This window comes from Pristiophorus japonicus, chromosome 3 (genome assembly GCF_044704955.1).
Source record: "Pristiophorus japonicus isolate sPriJap1 chromosome 3, sPriJap1.hap1, whole genome shotgun sequence".
Taxonomy (NCBI): Eukaryota; Metazoa; Chordata; class Chondrichthyes; family Pristiophoridae; genus Pristiophorus; species Pristiophorus japonicus.
Genome location: NC_091979.1, coordinates 289967557 through 289984300, shown reverse-complemented (window position 1 = coordinate 289984300; position 16744 = coordinate 289967557). Strand labels below are relative to the sequence as shown.

Here is a 16744-nt window from a genome sequence, read left to right as displayed (position 1 = left end):
GATGTTTGAAAGATTGTGGTCAAAGCCTTTGCTAATAACTCTCTAATTTTCCATTAGATTTCTAGAATGGATCAATCCATGTCTTTTCCATTTTGTGTTTCAACAATTTTTCAGTTCTATTTCCTTATCTATAGTCATTGTATCCAGTTGCTCACTTCCTCATTGTCATTCGCACGACTACTCTTCTGTGAAAATCAAGCCAAAATACCCAGTTTAATATCTCTACCCATTCCTGTTACTAATCAACCCTATCCTTTGTTAACTATTCTTTTACTTTTTCTATGTTTACAATATTCTTTACTATTTCTTCAAACCACTTCATAGCCTTTCTAGCACTTTTTGTTCCCTCTGTTCTCTATAGGCTAGTTTATTTTATTTAGTGCCATTAGCTTTAGATTTGTCATGGGCATTTTTTAAGTCTCATTTTAATTTTAATTGCTCTACTTGTCCAAGGAAGTCCAGCTTTTGATTAACCCTTTTACTTCTCACAGAAATACATTTAGTTTCCCGCCTAAATGTCTATTTGAATGCTTCCTGTTGTTTGCCCACTGTTTCATCTGCCAATTTTTCCTAATTTATCTCCGCTATTTCCCTTTATACCTGAGGAAGTGGCACCAGACCTGCAATGTTAATCCTACCCTCCTCTCTCCACAGATACTGTTTCCAATATTTTTTGTTTTTATTTCAGATCTCCACCATCTGCAATATTTTGTCTCATTGAAATTGACTTTCCCAGTTTAGTGCTGTACCATTATGTTTTACTGTTCTTTCTCAATTTTACATTAAACCTAATTACGTTATGCTAAAAGCACCTATGCAAGAGAGCTTCTGACATGCCTGTTAACCTTGAAGTTCTAGTCACCCAAGTCCAGTGATGAATACCAGGTTTACTTGTCACCAATGCTTAATCCAGGCACTGCTGAGAGGGGCTGCGGAAAAGTGACGTGACCACAGCGAGGCTGACTTCCCCTCCAGGATACTCGGTGACAAACCAGACACACTGAGATCATTCCTTACAATATTGTTCAACACATCACTGATGAAGACATTGAATACAATGGACAACCTTATCTCGCTTTCTTTCAAGAGAAATGTTTGGTGGGTCTTCCACCTTTACACCAATTTTGAAGCTGGTGTACCCATCTGAAGGGCTATGCAATAGTGAGCAACTTATTTAGTTTCTAACTCTGTATTTAATCAGATAAAACCTGCAAAAGTTAGTTCACGGATGTTTAGGATACATGCCTCACGTGCGTTTTGTTTAGACTCATTCATGTAAGAGATATATTAGGAAGCCCCTGCATTGGCTCATACCAATAAATGGAAACTATTCTGCTTCTTAACAAAAAAAATGGAAAGATTTGTTGAAATAGTCATTTGTGCTGGTATAATTATTTTCTCACAGCTTATCACTAGCTAAAAAATATATATGCCTCAAACCATGGAATAATATCACAATTTTTTCAAATTTGTGAGCATGAAATCATAGAACAGGTCTCAACAGTAGGTTAGTGTTGGGAACAAAATAAAACTATACTGTCATACATAGGAAATGAAATATGTCGTTTAAAAGGGGAAATATGACTAACACCAGAGATCTGAAAGGAAAGCAAATAATGCTGGAAATACACAGCAAATCTGTCAGCATCCCAAAAGAAAAATAGTAGGTTCACGTTTTGCACTGAAACTAAAGAGTGGGTACAGTAGTGTAGTGGTTAGAGTATTCAACTGAGCTTCCACCAGCTCTAGGTTGCGAGTCAAAATAATCATGAAGGCCTTCAGATTTAGGTAAAAAACCAAATGGAGAGACCTGCATTGTTTGAGGTATCGGGTAATGCCCTTTGGATGAGATTTTAAACTGAAGAACTATTTAAGAACAGCAGCCTGGTGCACTGGCCAACAATCCCCTCTCAACCAACACTATCAAAAACAGATTAATTGCTGATTTGTCTCACCGCTGTTTGTGGGATCTTGCCGTTTACTAAATGGTTACTACTTTTGCCTTCCAAACAACAGTCTTGCGAAGAGAAAAGCAAAATACTGCAGATGCTGGAATCTGGAATAAAAAGAGAAAATGCTGGAAATCTGAGCAGGTCAGGTAACATCTGTGGAGAGAAAGCAGAGTTAACGTTTCGGGTCGATGACCCTTCGTCAGAGGTTCTGATGAAGGGTCGACCCGAAACGTTAACTCTGTTTTTCTCTCCACAGATGCTGCCTGACCTGCTCAGATTTCCAGTATTTTCTGTTTTTATTTATGTGAAGAGCTTTGAGATGTTTCTGAGAGATGTGTTATATAAATATGTCTTTCTTTCCAAAACTTGTTCTTTTGGAGAGCATGTGAGCAAAAATGAGACACAGATGACAATGTGATGGTTTCCTAGTTCATTCTTTAAACAGTGTTCCCATTGCATAATCTGTATGCCTGCGTAGTGGGTAGCTGCTACTGTGTGAGACTTGTCAGCGCCAACTTCAATAGATACCTTCAGAATAAATCATGACCGATTATCATATGAGTTAGTAAATTCATGAATATATTGATAGACGTTATTGAATAAGTGGGATTTTTTACTATAATCTTTATAACTAAAGATACTGCAATAGATAACTAATGAGATTCTGCCAAAGATTTAATACCAACACCTACTGGATGACTAAACCCAATCAGTAAAATGGATCTTTTCTTTGGCCTTTTCTTAGAAAATGTGTCTCTCTTATTGTTCTGTGAATGTATCTTTTTTGTATTGTTCTGTATATGAATAGATACAATTAATTATTCCAAATGAATGAAATAGAATGGTGTATCTTTGGCTATCTACACATTATGCTGACTAGGTTTTACAATATGTGCTTATTGCAGGCATAATCCTTTTATTATACTGATGGCTTCTTGGGGCCGAAATTCAGCTTCCGAATAAGGCCCGTTACTACCTGTTTGCGGCGGAGTCGAACGGCTGCCGATTTCTGGTCGAATGGCCGCCGCAAGCTAAATTCAGCAGGGGTTTTCTTCTGGCGGTCCCCACTTCCGCCCGCTGTTGTGGAACGGCCGTGAGTGCGTCATCAGTGCATGCACCGCTGGCACCCCCCACCTCACGACATAAAAATCTTATTGCCGCCGAGCGGTGTCCCCGACGGGTTTTTATGTTTGTGCACCTTTGATTCCCTCCATAAGCCTTGGCTGCACGGCGGCCATTAAAGGCAAGGGTCCAATGTCACAGCCGCCATTTTATTGTTTTTGCCAGCTGACTTCCATGTCAGCCGGACTGTTGTGCCCCCTGATTTGGCTGGGCCACGCTCTTGGGTGCCAGGCCGCTGGCATGGCCGAAACCCTCCTTGGTGGTCCGGTGTCTGATCGCGACTGATGGCCAATTCTCTCCCCTTATACGGAGGCGAGCTACGTGGTGACGCAGACGTTCAATGACGTCACCACCGCTCCGCTGCTGAGTTGCAGCGGCGGAGAATACGTCCCGCCCCCACTTCCGCCCCTCACCAGCACTTACCACCGCACTTCCGCCCCCTTTATGACCAACTTCCTGGCCGATTCAAAAAAAAGACAAAGAGCTGAATTTCACGAAAGAGGGAACCGAAACGGCGGTAAAAATTCTTAAAAAACAGGTGCGTCAGCTTTCCGGCAGGACTGAATTTTGGCCTCCTTAACTTTATCTATTAGCACTTTAATTAGAATCTGGAATTGGTCCGAGATAGGCATCTCAATTTAGAATACTTTGTTTTGTATCATCAGATACGAGAGGCCCCAAAATTTACCCTAAGATTTCAGAACCCAACATGAAAGAGATAATGGATAGATATCAGGGACTTCAGCAAAGTGGGGATTATTTTGGAATGAATTAAAGTGAAGTATAAGTGAGAAATGTCCTGGTATGATTTAAAAAAAAAAACAGAATTGTGAATTTGAATTAGCATTGTAATATTCCCTTTTAAATAATTAACTGCAATAGTTTAATACTTTTCTTTAACATCCAAACAGATCATTAAGATGAACATTTTAGAAAATTTTAAATTGGGACCATTGCAATCCATTTAATCCAGCATACTTTTACCTGCTGCAGTTAAACGTGATTTCCTGCTTTTCAGTGGTGCAGAACCACTTTGCAGCAGGATTCATGCTTTTAACCAACCCTGTATACTTGATTTGGCTCATGTCTGTGTATTTGCTTGAAATGTCAATGTGGCAAATCTACACTGTACTTGGCAGCAATGCTATAATGTACTTACTAGACCTGTAAATTTTCAATGGTTGGAATAGTCAGATGAAACCAGATCTGTAACGTGTCGACTGATACTGAGAGTTCAAAATACCATGCACTACATTCATAAGGAAGTGTATATATGCGTCTACAATGCAACCATGAAGTACTGAACAATATCCAGCAATACATATGAACTTGAATTAGGGCATGATGGCTACTTTGCCAAAATATTTTTTTTTAGCGAGATGACAAAATGCCTTCACTCTGGAGTGCACTCGTAAAAGCAAAATCATGCCCCAAGAGTGATGACTCATAGACGAATGGTACATTTTGTCTGATGCTTAAAGTTGCAAGCTGTTCCTTAACTATAAATTGTAAAGAAGTCTGCCATTATCAGAAGTATTCAGTCTTTCATGTTTATTTAGTATCTATTATATTTCATGTATATGTAACAATTTTTACACAGCCAACACTAAGGACAACCTCAAAATTCCCAAGAGTAGAAGCCAGCCTATAGGTCATTACATATTTTCAATCCTTTCAGAGCTGCATGCATTTGTAAATAAACAATGCACTCATAATCGCACACTGCACTAAATTAGAGTACTTCCTTCAGGACATTTTCAATATGCACATCTTTTCATTCACATTCGACCAAAAATTGTTTCATCTTTTCAACAATCCCGTCCCTCCTTAGGACTAAAATAAAATACTTGGTGCCCTTTCATCAGAATGAAAGGCTTGTTAACGGTGTGCAGATTCTACTTTTATTCTGTTTATTGTTTCCTGGCCTGCAGCTAAAAAACATAACCACCATATGTTTTCTATGTGAAACTAATTAACTGCGGTTTTAGTGGTATTTCGTACAAAATAGAAGTTAGCTGCTGAATTAATCAATTTTTCAATGACTTGCTGTAAATGGTCAGATGTAAAATTGTAATTATCTACCTAAAGAGTAACTTGTGGGTTAGATCTGATCAGGTTTGAGCTTTGAGTTCTGTCTGAATCCAAACTGATCTTAGATGCCTTAACTGCAATATCAAATTTATTGAGATTGTTCCAAATGTGTCCGATTCACAAGGAGATAAAATAGTCATGGATGAAGATGCCATTTGGCCCATCTTAATTCATCCATTCAGAGAAACACTTAAAGGCCCTCTTTCGGCATCCAAATGTGTCTTAAAATATGATAAATGTTGCCTCCACTACTTTTCCTGGAAGTCTATTCCACAGTGACCACTCTTCGTGTAACAATGAATTTCCTGACATCAGTTCTAAATTTATCTTTAACTAGTTTGAATTGATGTTCTCTCATGCTACCTTACTATTTAACTTAAAGTAATATTCCTGATTTGCCTTTTCCCCTCCTTTAGCTATCTTGTATGCCTCCGAGATCACCTCTCAGTCGCCTCCTCTCCAGGTTGAAAAGCCCATATTTCTCCAGTTTTTCTTCAGTTTGGCCCTAGGAATCAGCCTTGTCACTCATCTCTGCACTGCATCCAGTGCTTGTGTCTCAGCAATCAGAACTGGACACAGTCCTCAAGTTGTAGTCTGATCAGAGCACTGTACAGTTTGATCCATATTCCTCTGACATCTGTTCTACTGTTTTGGCTATGTAGTTCAACTTCTATTGGTTTTGTTGATTGCTGCTCTGTGTTGGTTGGACATTTTTAGCATCAAGGCTATTAAAATGTCTAGGTCTCTTTCAGCTTCTCCTTGGCTAATTCTACACCATTCACGGTGTTGCTTATTTGTCTGCATTAAATGTCATCTATCATTTTTCTGCCCACTTACATATTTTATGCAACTCGTTTTGCAATTTCTGAACTGTCTCCTCTGATTCCACTGCCCTTAACTGGTTTAGTATCATCTGAAAATTTGACCACTCTGCATTGAGATTCTGAATCCAGGTCATTTATGTAAATTAGAAACTGTTCTTTCAGAACAAGTAAAACTTTAGAAAACATTGCAGGTAAAATCCTGCCCTATATGTGGCTCAGTGTATTTTATATAGCCTACTGTTTATTTCAATATTGTATAGAGTATCCCTTATATTTCATTATGCATCCCCTATATCTCACTTAGTGCCTAGTGTGTCCTCCATATCCCACTGTGTCTCAAATCTATGCTTTAAATTCCTCGGTGTTCCACAGTACATCATCTATTTCTCTTTGTACTCCATTATTTATCCTGTACCTTCCACCGTATACTGGACAATACTTTGCATCACACTGTTGTGTATCTTACTGGAGGTCATCCAAAACTTGGCTGCCCGTGTCCTAACTAGCACTAAATCCCACTCACTTATCACCCCTGCACTCGCTGACCTGCATTGGCTTCCGAAGTTTGTAAAATCTGACCAGCTACAGTTAAAATCAAAATGGAGCTTAAAAAAGAGGCTTGCAGCCTCATTATAATATTTAATTTGGCCTCCTGCCTCCTGGCAGCGGGTTGGCTGCCCGCCTTCGTTAAAACCGAAAGTTGGCGGTTTGGAGGCAGGGTCAGGTTGGGATTCAGGTTTGTAATAATTTAATTACATTAAAACAACAACAACAACTTGCATTTATATAATGCTTTTAACATAGTAAAACTTCCCAAGGCGCTTCAGAGGAGCGTTATTGAACAAAATGTGACATCGAGCCACATAAGGAGATATTAGAGAAGGTGAGAGGTAGGTCATAGAAACAATGCAATTGTCTGAAATCTCTCCATTTTATTGTCAATATAAACCACATATTTAGAGATAATCCAACCTTTTCCCAATCCAATTCATTTGTTTCTGTTGTGTCTACACACTTCCATACCGCCATTCTAAAGCTAGGGAAATACAAGAGCTGGGACGCCAACCATAGAATGGCTTGTCGTGTTGAAACCTCAATATGGTTTAAACAGCAGAAGATGTGCTTCCCTCGAGTAAAATATGCAGAGTGTCAGATTTTTTCCATGTTGAGATCTTCCACTCAAGGTAGATCCCTAGCTCAGAACAGACTTAACTGTTAGAATCTAAGGGCCCAAAATTGATGATGTCCCGCTGCCGCCCGTTTCGCGGCGGTATTTGGGCAGCCCTTCATTTTTTACAGCTCGCTGCCGATGAGATCCTCCAGCGCGAATTTGATGGTAATGTTGCGAGCGGTAGCGGGAGTGGGGTCTAGCAGGCGTTGGCAGGTGCTGCAGGCCATTAGACTCAGCAAAGATCGGAGGTTGAGTTCTGCACATGCACGATTTTTTTTTTTGACATATGCAGGCTGATACAAGGAGGAAACAGTCAGCAGCTCGCAGAGAAAGCTAAGCCCAGTTCGGGAAGCACTGAAGGAGCGCTGGTCGATCCAGGAGGGGAGCAGAGAGGATCTCTGGAAACCAGGAGCAGAGTCTCAACTCAGGGGTCCGTGAAGGAATGGAGCACAGCCCAGGAAACCAGGGAAGGTTCTGAGCCCAACCCAGGAGCAGGCATCAAAGTCTACCTGCTGTCCAATAAAATCGACATTGTCTATGCAAAATATATCTTATGAAAATGTAATCGAAAAATGTTACTGTTGGCTGTTTGGTTTTCGTAAACATCCTACTGACCTCTTCAACAAAGAACCCAATGAAGAGTAATAGTCATGAGAGTTCCATACAGTGGGCAGACAAAGTTGATGTTGCGGGGGGGACGGGGGGATTGCTGCCATGGCACACCACTTACGTCCGCTTATGATCGGCTAAGATCGGGCAAGACCTTACTTTTCAGGACGGTATTTAGGCCCAGTGATAAATGGATCTTAGTGATCAAATTTGCATTTTTGGGCCTTCTCTGATGAGCGGGCAGTATGGACTACCGCCGCCAGTAAATATCTGATGAATTTCCCGCTGGTGGTAAGTGGGCAGTAATTGACTTTTTTTGATTAAATTCGCATTTCCGGCGGGGAAGTGGGCGGTAATATGATAAATTTCAGGCCCATAGAATTATGTCTCAGAAAGCCATTTGGCCCATCGTGCTCGTGCTGGCTTTTTGAAAGGGCTTTCCAATTAGTCCCATTCTCCCACTCTTTCCCCATGGCCCTGCAAATTCTTCCATTTCAAGTATTTATCCAAATCCATTTTGAAAGTTATTACTGAATCTACTTCCACCACCCATTCAGGTAATGCATTGCAGATCATTATAACTCGCTGCATAAAGAACATTTTGCTCATGTCATCACTGGTTCTTTTGCCAATTACCTTAAATCTGTGTCCTCCGGTTACCGACCTTTCTGCCAGTGAAAACAATTTCTCCTTATTTACTCTATCAACACCCTTAATGATTTTTGGCACATCTATCAAATCTCCCCTTAAGCTTCTCTGCTCTAAGGAGAACTACCCCAGTTTCTCTAGTCTTTTCACATAACACAAATCTTTCATCCCTGGTACTATTCTAGTAAATCTCCCTGCACCCTCTCCAAGGCCTTGACATCCTTCCTTAAGTGTGGTGCCCAGAACTGGACACAATACTCCAGCTGAGGCCTAACCAGTGTTCTATAAAGATTTAGCATAACTTCCTTGCTTTTGTACTCTGCCTCTATTTATAAAGCCAAACATCCTGTATGCCTATGTTTAAAGCCTTTTTAACTTGTCCTGTCACTTTCAAAGATTTGTATACATACCCCCATGTCTCTCTATTCCTGCACCCCCTTGAAAATTGTAGTATATACTGCCTCTCCTCATTCTTCCTATAAAAATTAATCATTTCATATTTAGCTTCATTAAATGTCATCTGCCATGTATCTGCCCATTTCACCAGTCTGTCAATGTATTCCTGAAGTCTGTTACTATCCTCCTCACTTTCTACAACATTTCCAATTTCCGTGCCATCTACAAACTTTGAAGTCGTGCCCAAGTCCAGGTCATTAATATATATCAAAAGAGCAGTGGTCCCAACACCGATCCCTGGGGGGCACCAGGGCACACTTTCCTCCAGTCTGAAAAATAACTGTTCACCATTACACTCTCTTTTTGTGTCCCTTAGGGCCAACCTCGTATCCACGCAGTCACTGCCACTTCAATTCCATGGCTTCAATTTTGCTAACAATTTATTATGTGGCACTTTATCAAACGCTTTTTGGAAGTCCATATGCAAAACATCAACCACACTACCCTCACTGTTACTTCATCAAAAAAAACAATCAAGTTAGTCAAATACAATTTGCCTTTAATAAATCCATGCTGGCTTTTATTTATTAACCTATATTTTTCCAATTCATCGTCATCATAGGCAGCCCCTCGAGTACCAATTAATTCAGTCAGAATTATGTCCCTAAAAGTTTCTCCACCACTAGTTGCTGGGTTTTATCCCTCTCCACTTTTTTGAACAAGGATGTAACATTTGCAATCTTCCAGTCATCTGGCACCACTCCCATATCCAAGGAGGATTGGAAGATTGTGGCTAGAACTTCTGCAATTTGCTAATTAAGGCAATCAAGGGATTTGGGGATAATGCAGGCAAGTGGAATTGAGGTAGAAGATCAGCCATGATCTCACTGAATGGCGGAGCAGGCTGGAGGGGCCAAATTGCCTACTCCTGCTCCTAGTCCTGATGTTACACTTACTTCCCTCAGCAACCTAAGGTGCATCTAATCGACTTTTCTACTTTGAGCGCATCCAACCTTTTTAGTACGAGCTCTTTATTTTTATTCTAATGGGCCAGAATGTCAGGCTGCACCAAGAATTAAACTGTAAAGCACAAAAGTGTAAAAGACATACTTAGGCTATCTGAATAATTATCATTTTGCTGATTTTGTAATAATATTGTAGGTGAATCCCCCATCCCCATCAGTAACTTTACTGAAAAATTCAGTGTGAGTGCACAACAGATTATTTGTACTGCATGATGATTTTTGTATCTATTTTTAATTCACTGAAAATGATCCCCACTTTTAAATGATAAATTGCTATTATTCTTCTAACTAGTCATCTGGGCTCTCTTGTATTTGTATCCGGTACATTTTCGCTAATTGCAAACCCAGGCAGTACCTGATAGACCTTACAGACACTTTGCCATTCTTATTACTCAAAGTATTATGAACTTGTGCTTTTATCCACATAATTACAATATTCATAAAGCAGTAGTTAATGTCTTTTTAATTTAATGCAATTTTTCTCAGCAAAGATTTGTGAATGTAAGTGACATTCAGAATTGCTCACTTGGCAGTGTCCTTGTCTTCAAATTGCAAATGCTTTCAAATGCAGCTTTCCATCAATTAAACAAATTAGCAATTAATCCAAAAGCAATACTACAATAGATTTCTATATGTTGAAGGTAAAAGGTTTTAAACTAATTAAACATTTATATTATTTGGAGTCTGTTATGAAATTGTATGAAAGCAACAAGTAAGGAAAATTAAAGTAAATAAAGTAATTAGCAATTTTTAAAATTTTAGCAAAGAATAATGTTACATAAAAGAGACACCTTTGCAACCAAGCACTGCAAGATTCACAACTGGGCTATTCTGAAGATACAATGATCTTATTTCCTGAGAGAATATCTAAAATTCAGTTTGCAGGAAACAATGGTTCCTGAAACAACGGAAGTATACGGAAGGAAAAATGTAAGATAACAAAATGTGCAGCAGACCTAAAAATTATTAGAAAACAAAAATACATTTCAGGGTGAATGTGCTTTTCCTGTAGCCATTTCAAAATAATTAGTTCTAGAATCCGTATATAAACAATTGGAGCCCTATATTCAGACTCGGTTATTGCTATACCCCTTTGCTGCTTATATAGAAAATGATTTTCCAAGCATTAAGGTGACTTTGTGCAGTATTAAAACAAATTCACAAACTCTGATGTAGTTTTAATAGAGTGGTAACTAGTTTATGTTGGTGGACATACACTAATAAATCAATTGGAAAGAGACGTATCCTCTAAGTAACTCAAGTTATTGTTATTATCCCAGGGAACTATATGGCACACTCCACCGCCATGAGAAGTCACATTCAGGCCTGCCCGTAACAATAGGATTTCCACCACACTTCCGGCAAAGTTACGGCAGCAGAGCGGGAGCAATGCCAAGGAAGTTTTCGACCATCCCACTGTTTCATGCTAGATGTGCAATAAGCCATAATACTGTACTTTTCTTAATGAACACCTTGGAAATGAAGGTAAATGCAATATTTACAGGCAGTAATTTGTTGCAACTGGCACAAATTAGCCCATACTTTTTCTGAATTTATTAATGATAATAGTGTCCAAAAATAAAAGAACACCACAAGTTTCTGAACAGTTACAGTCAGGAGTGTGAGCAACTGATAATATGAAGGATGAAATGAAATTGAAAAACTATCAAAAGTGATAGAAACTGATATGAGATATGACAGTGAGAAGAATTAAACTCTTTACTTCAGAAATCAGATAAATAATAAAAGGTGCAGTAAATTTGTATTGATACTTTTAAATCAATATATATATATCAGTATACTTGCTTTCATTACAATAATTATAAATATTTGTAAATAAATAAGTAAGAAATCCTAAGAGAACATGTTTTTGCGTGCAATGTTTGCACTTACACAGTATTTACAGTCACTACTGGAATATAAACCTCTTTAATAGAATGATTAACAAAGAAACATAGAAAATAGGTGCAGAGCAGGCCATTTGGCCCTTCGAGCCCGCACCGCCATTCAATAAGATCATGGCTGATCATTCCCTCAATATCCCTTTCCTGCTTTCCCTCCAAACCCCTTGATCCCCTTAGCCATAAGGGCCATATCTAACTTCCTCTTGAATATATCCAATGAACTGGCATCAACAACTCTCTGCGGCAGGGAATTCCACAGATTAACAACTCTCTGAGTGAAGAAGTTTCTCCTCATCTCAGTCCTAAATAGCCTACCCCTTATCCTAAGACTATGTCTCCTGGTTCTGGATTTCCCCAAATTCGGGAACATTCTTCCCGCATCTAACCTGTCTAGTCCCGTCAGAATCTTATACGTTTCTATGAGATCCCCTCTCATCCAAACTCCAGTGAATACAGGCCCAGTCGATCCAGTCTCTCCTCATATGTCAGTTCGGCCATCCCGGGAATCAGTCTGGCGAACCTTCGCTGCACTCCCTCAATAGCAAGAACGTCCTTCCTCAGATTAGGAGACCAAAACTGAACACAATATTCCAGGTGAGGCCTCACCAAGGCCCTGTACAACTGCAGTAAGACCTCCCTGCTCCTATACTCAAATCCCTTAGCTATGAAGGCCAACATGTACCTGCATGCCAACCTTTAATGACTGATGAACCATGACACCCAGGTCTCGTTGCACCTCCCTTTTTCCTAAACTGCCGCCATTCAGATAATATTCTGCCTTCGTGTTTTTGCCCCCAAGGTGGATAACCTCACATTTATCCACATTATACTGCATCTGCCATGCATTTGCCCACTCACCTAACCTGTCCAAATCACCCTGCAGCCTCTTAACGTCCCCCTCACAGCTCACACCGCCACCCATAATTAGAAACAAAAATATTGTTGCAGCACTAGATAGCAAAATCTAAAGATATGTCACTTTGCTCTGTTCACAAATCAGCAAGTGAAGATCCTGGAAAATTATGAGAAATAATTACTAGTTTCATGCTAGGATCATGAGCAGATTGATTGGAGAGCCAATATACTCCACTCACTGTGCCCAGAGCAGCTGTATAATCCTGTACACTATAACCTTGTCAATATACATGTAGATGAGACAGTAGCATGGACACTTGCAATGGCCCAACTAAGTGCATATACCTGGTGGAGGCAAGAATCAATTTTCTGTTGTTGGCCTGACTGTTATTGCAAACTCTCTGACTTGTACAATGCTCTAAAGAGAAAGTATCAGGCGAAGGGTCTTCCTGCTGCTCCTAAGCACAATGTGAACTATGCTGACTGGGATATGATGTTGATTGCTTCTTGCCATTAAGTTCAGCATGCTTCCACAGTGACCTTGCAGATGGTAATTGCCTCAGTTTTGGAATTAGTAGATCTACGTGACACTTTTGGAGACAAGAAGGATATTGTCCTTTTAATTATTTTACATTATACCTGATTGGAAAGGCAGAAGAACTACTGTTGATACCAGAGAAGCAATCCAAAACATATTTTTCATATGTAGATTATGAATGACCATATAAACTGTGCATTCACATTCATTCGACTGCATAAGACAATTGTTTTCTTTAAAATAAAATTGTATTTCACATTTATCATACAGTTTTGATTGTGAGAAATATGTTGTCTCCTTTGTCCAGAAGGTAGAAATGTTTTGCTCAGTTCAATTAAGTCTTATTTTTTGGTCTTGATGGCTTATTTTGTTGTGATGTGGAATGCTGTTTATCAAAACCAACTTTCATTTTTGACAACCCTTTCTGAATATTTATACTTTAATATAAATCCTGCAGAATTATAGAAGCTTTGTTGACTTTATGTGAGATCATTAGCTTTGCTTTCCATTTTCTAGCTTACAATTTGACACGCATCAACATGGGACCTTTGCACCCAAATATGAATAATTTTAACTGAAGATACTTTACCACCAGTACTGTTGAAGTGATGTACATTGGAATGTGGGGAACTTATACCATCACATCATTGTCTGAAATGCTTGATCACCTCACAATCTGAAAACAGTGATCTATTTTTAAAGAGTTATCATAGGAGTTACTTTGAACTGGTTTCTTTAGAGAAAAAACAAAACTATTTATAATTTTAAGATATGTTCTAAATAATAATACATAGAAAAAGATTAACTGGTCATTCCTCTCATTAATGTCATGGTGTTAGACATCAGGGATGTCTAAAAATGCATATGGTTATGCGATTGAAATTGTGATGCAAAGAAATGCTGTATTGGTTGTCTTTGAATTGCAGATGGAAAGTCTCTTCGGATCAGAGAAATGCTCAGAAATGCTAATGTCTTGGTTTCCTATGTAGGGTATAATTCTTTGTACTATATACAATCTCCCTGTTACTGAGCGATTAACTGCTATTTTTAAGTTAAGACTTGAACCTTGTTTATGTATCTTTAAGACAATTTATTATAGAAAGACTTAGAATGGATGGAAGCTGTGAGAGTTGTAAACATGTTGCTACATCGTAAAAGAGATAACAATTCTAAAGTGAGCAGTTTTCTGGTTAGTCTCATGGGATCAAAGGAGAGAATAGGGATGAGAGAGATTAAATGATTTCCACAGGAAGAAACCGTGGGTTTGTGTAAACAGAGAATGACATGTGGCCAAAATCATAAGACATCTTTAGGGCAGGTTTTGTTTCAAGAATCGAGACAAAGAACTAGAAGCCTTATTGGATATTAAGATTTTAGGGAAACCTCTATAGATCAAAAGGTCTTGTCAATATCCCAGGTCAGGCCCACCCCTAAAAATGGAATAAAGGTAGCCTCCTCAAAGTTGCTCCCACAAACGGTGTGAGGAGAGAGTGAAACAGAAGTTGAGCTGGTCGAACACTCTTTGAATGATCCCATGCTTTACCGAAGGAAACTCTAGACAGAGAAAGAGACTGCAAGCCAGAGAACTGCTCACATGCGCCAGCCGTTTGTCCGATCTGATCGATATCAACTATCTGTTACAGTCATATGTTTTTGCTGCATTACTAATGTGTTATATTTAGTCTTAAACTCTGATTAAACACAATATACCTACCAGATTAGTTTACAGTCGATCCTGATTATTAAAGTGACCAGAGATAGCCTTAACTTGCCTACTTCCAACAATGGACCTTGCTGTGCACAAACTTGAAGTGCTTTAGAAACATCCTTAAGATGCGAAAGGCACTACAATTCAAATTCTTTTCTTTCCTAAAAAAAAATACAAAAGTAAATGGCCAAAAAAATATGTGTAGTTATTCCAAAATTCACATCAGGGTTGAGCATTTGAGTCCATCTACTGTTAGTTTTAAAATACAAAAATTCTATTATATCTTTCTTAGTTATAATTATATCTGACATAATGATGTCAACATAATGTGATCAGATACTACAATAAAATCTGGAATAATACAGCACCGAAAACTACATGAGCAACTGCCATGTCCCTTGTCCGACCCCCTCCATTCCACTTTAGCTCTATGCCTTTGTAATAAACCACATATCCCACAGGCAGCTCTACTTACATTAAACACTACTGTAAATACACTAAAATTGATCTTCTGTCTCTGTTTATAGCTCGAGTATTTATTTTTTCTCATTAGGTTATAGTGCAGTACGAAACCATACAGCAGCAAATGACAGTAATCACCATGTCATTCTAAGCAGGAATGTCAGGAGGTCTACAGCAGCAGTGGTCTAGAATTATGGCACCAAATTGCTTACAAATAAAAATCTAAATTTACAAAAGAATCTTTATTCTTAAATAGTTAAAGAAACATATTAGGGTACATTAGGGTAGCTGGGGTCACCAGCACATAACTGGCAAGCAGGGGCTTGGAAACTGAGCAGTAATCTATTGTCAGATCCATGCTCCAGCCAGCCATTTCCAGCCTAATGGTCTTTTGCACATTCTATTGGAGGGTTTCATTTTTATATTATGATATATAATGTCAGAAATAGGAGTGCTAACTAACTGCCCTTTTTTGTCACGAATTCACTGGGCTGAATTTGCACTACCATTCTGCAGCATTTCTTTGGCCTATGCTGTTTTTTTTGGAGCAGACTAAAATCTGCAAGTTTCACCACAGTTTCTGTACCATTCTAAAGTAAGTACATCTGATTTTTTTACGTCACTGGGAGCCGAACGTGCCAGGTGTGCCATTTCTGTCCATTGGCCAAGTACAATTTTTTTTTAAATGGCGCATTGCACCCTTCTGAAAAACCTTACCTACACTTAAGGAAATCAGCGCACAGAAGAGAAAATCAGCGGAGAGAAGACACCATTGTTTCAGCAGAGCTGAAATCACGTCATGGGGGGGATGGTGATGGTGGGTCCTTTCGGCCTGGGGTGGCAGCGGGCCGGTGAAGGGTCCTGTCGGCCCGGGATAGGTGTGGGCCAGTGAAGGGTCCTTTCAGCCTGGGATAGGTATGGGCCGGTGTGGGGGCCTTTCGGCCCGGAATAGGTGCGGACCGGTGAAGGGTCCTTTCAGCTTCGGATAGGTATGGACCGGTGCGGGGTCCTGTCGGCCCGGGATAGGTATGGGCCGGTGCGGGGTCCTGTCGGCCCAGGATAGGTGTGGGCCGGTGCGGGGTCCTTTCAGCCTCGGATAGGTATGGACCGGTGCGGGGTCCTGTCGGCCCGGGATAGGTATGGGCCGGTGCGGGGTCCTTTCAGCCTGAGATAGGTATGGACCGGTGCGGGGTCCTGTCGGCCCGGGATAGGTATGGACCGGTGCGGGGTCCTGTCGGCCCAGGATAGGTATGGACCGGTGCGGGGTCCTGTCGGCCCGGGATAGGTATGGGCCGGTGCGGGGTCCTGTCGGCCCAGGATAGGTGTGGGCCGGTGCGGGGTCCTTTCAGCCTGAGATAGGTATGGGCCGGTGCGGGATCCTTTCAGCCTGGGATAGGTGTGGGCCGGTGCGAGGTCCTGTCGGCCCGGGATAGGTGCGG

At 40.1% G+C, this 16744-nt stretch overlaps 1 protein-coding gene across 2 annotated transcripts in view; it reads right to left on the bottom strand.

Moving 5' to 3' along the window:
* LOC139260324 (adhesion G protein-coupled receptor A3) overlaps positions 1-16744 on the bottom strand; it is an 841088-nt gene that overhangs the window by 780647 nt on the left and 43697 nt on the right. The window lies entirely within an intron of this gene.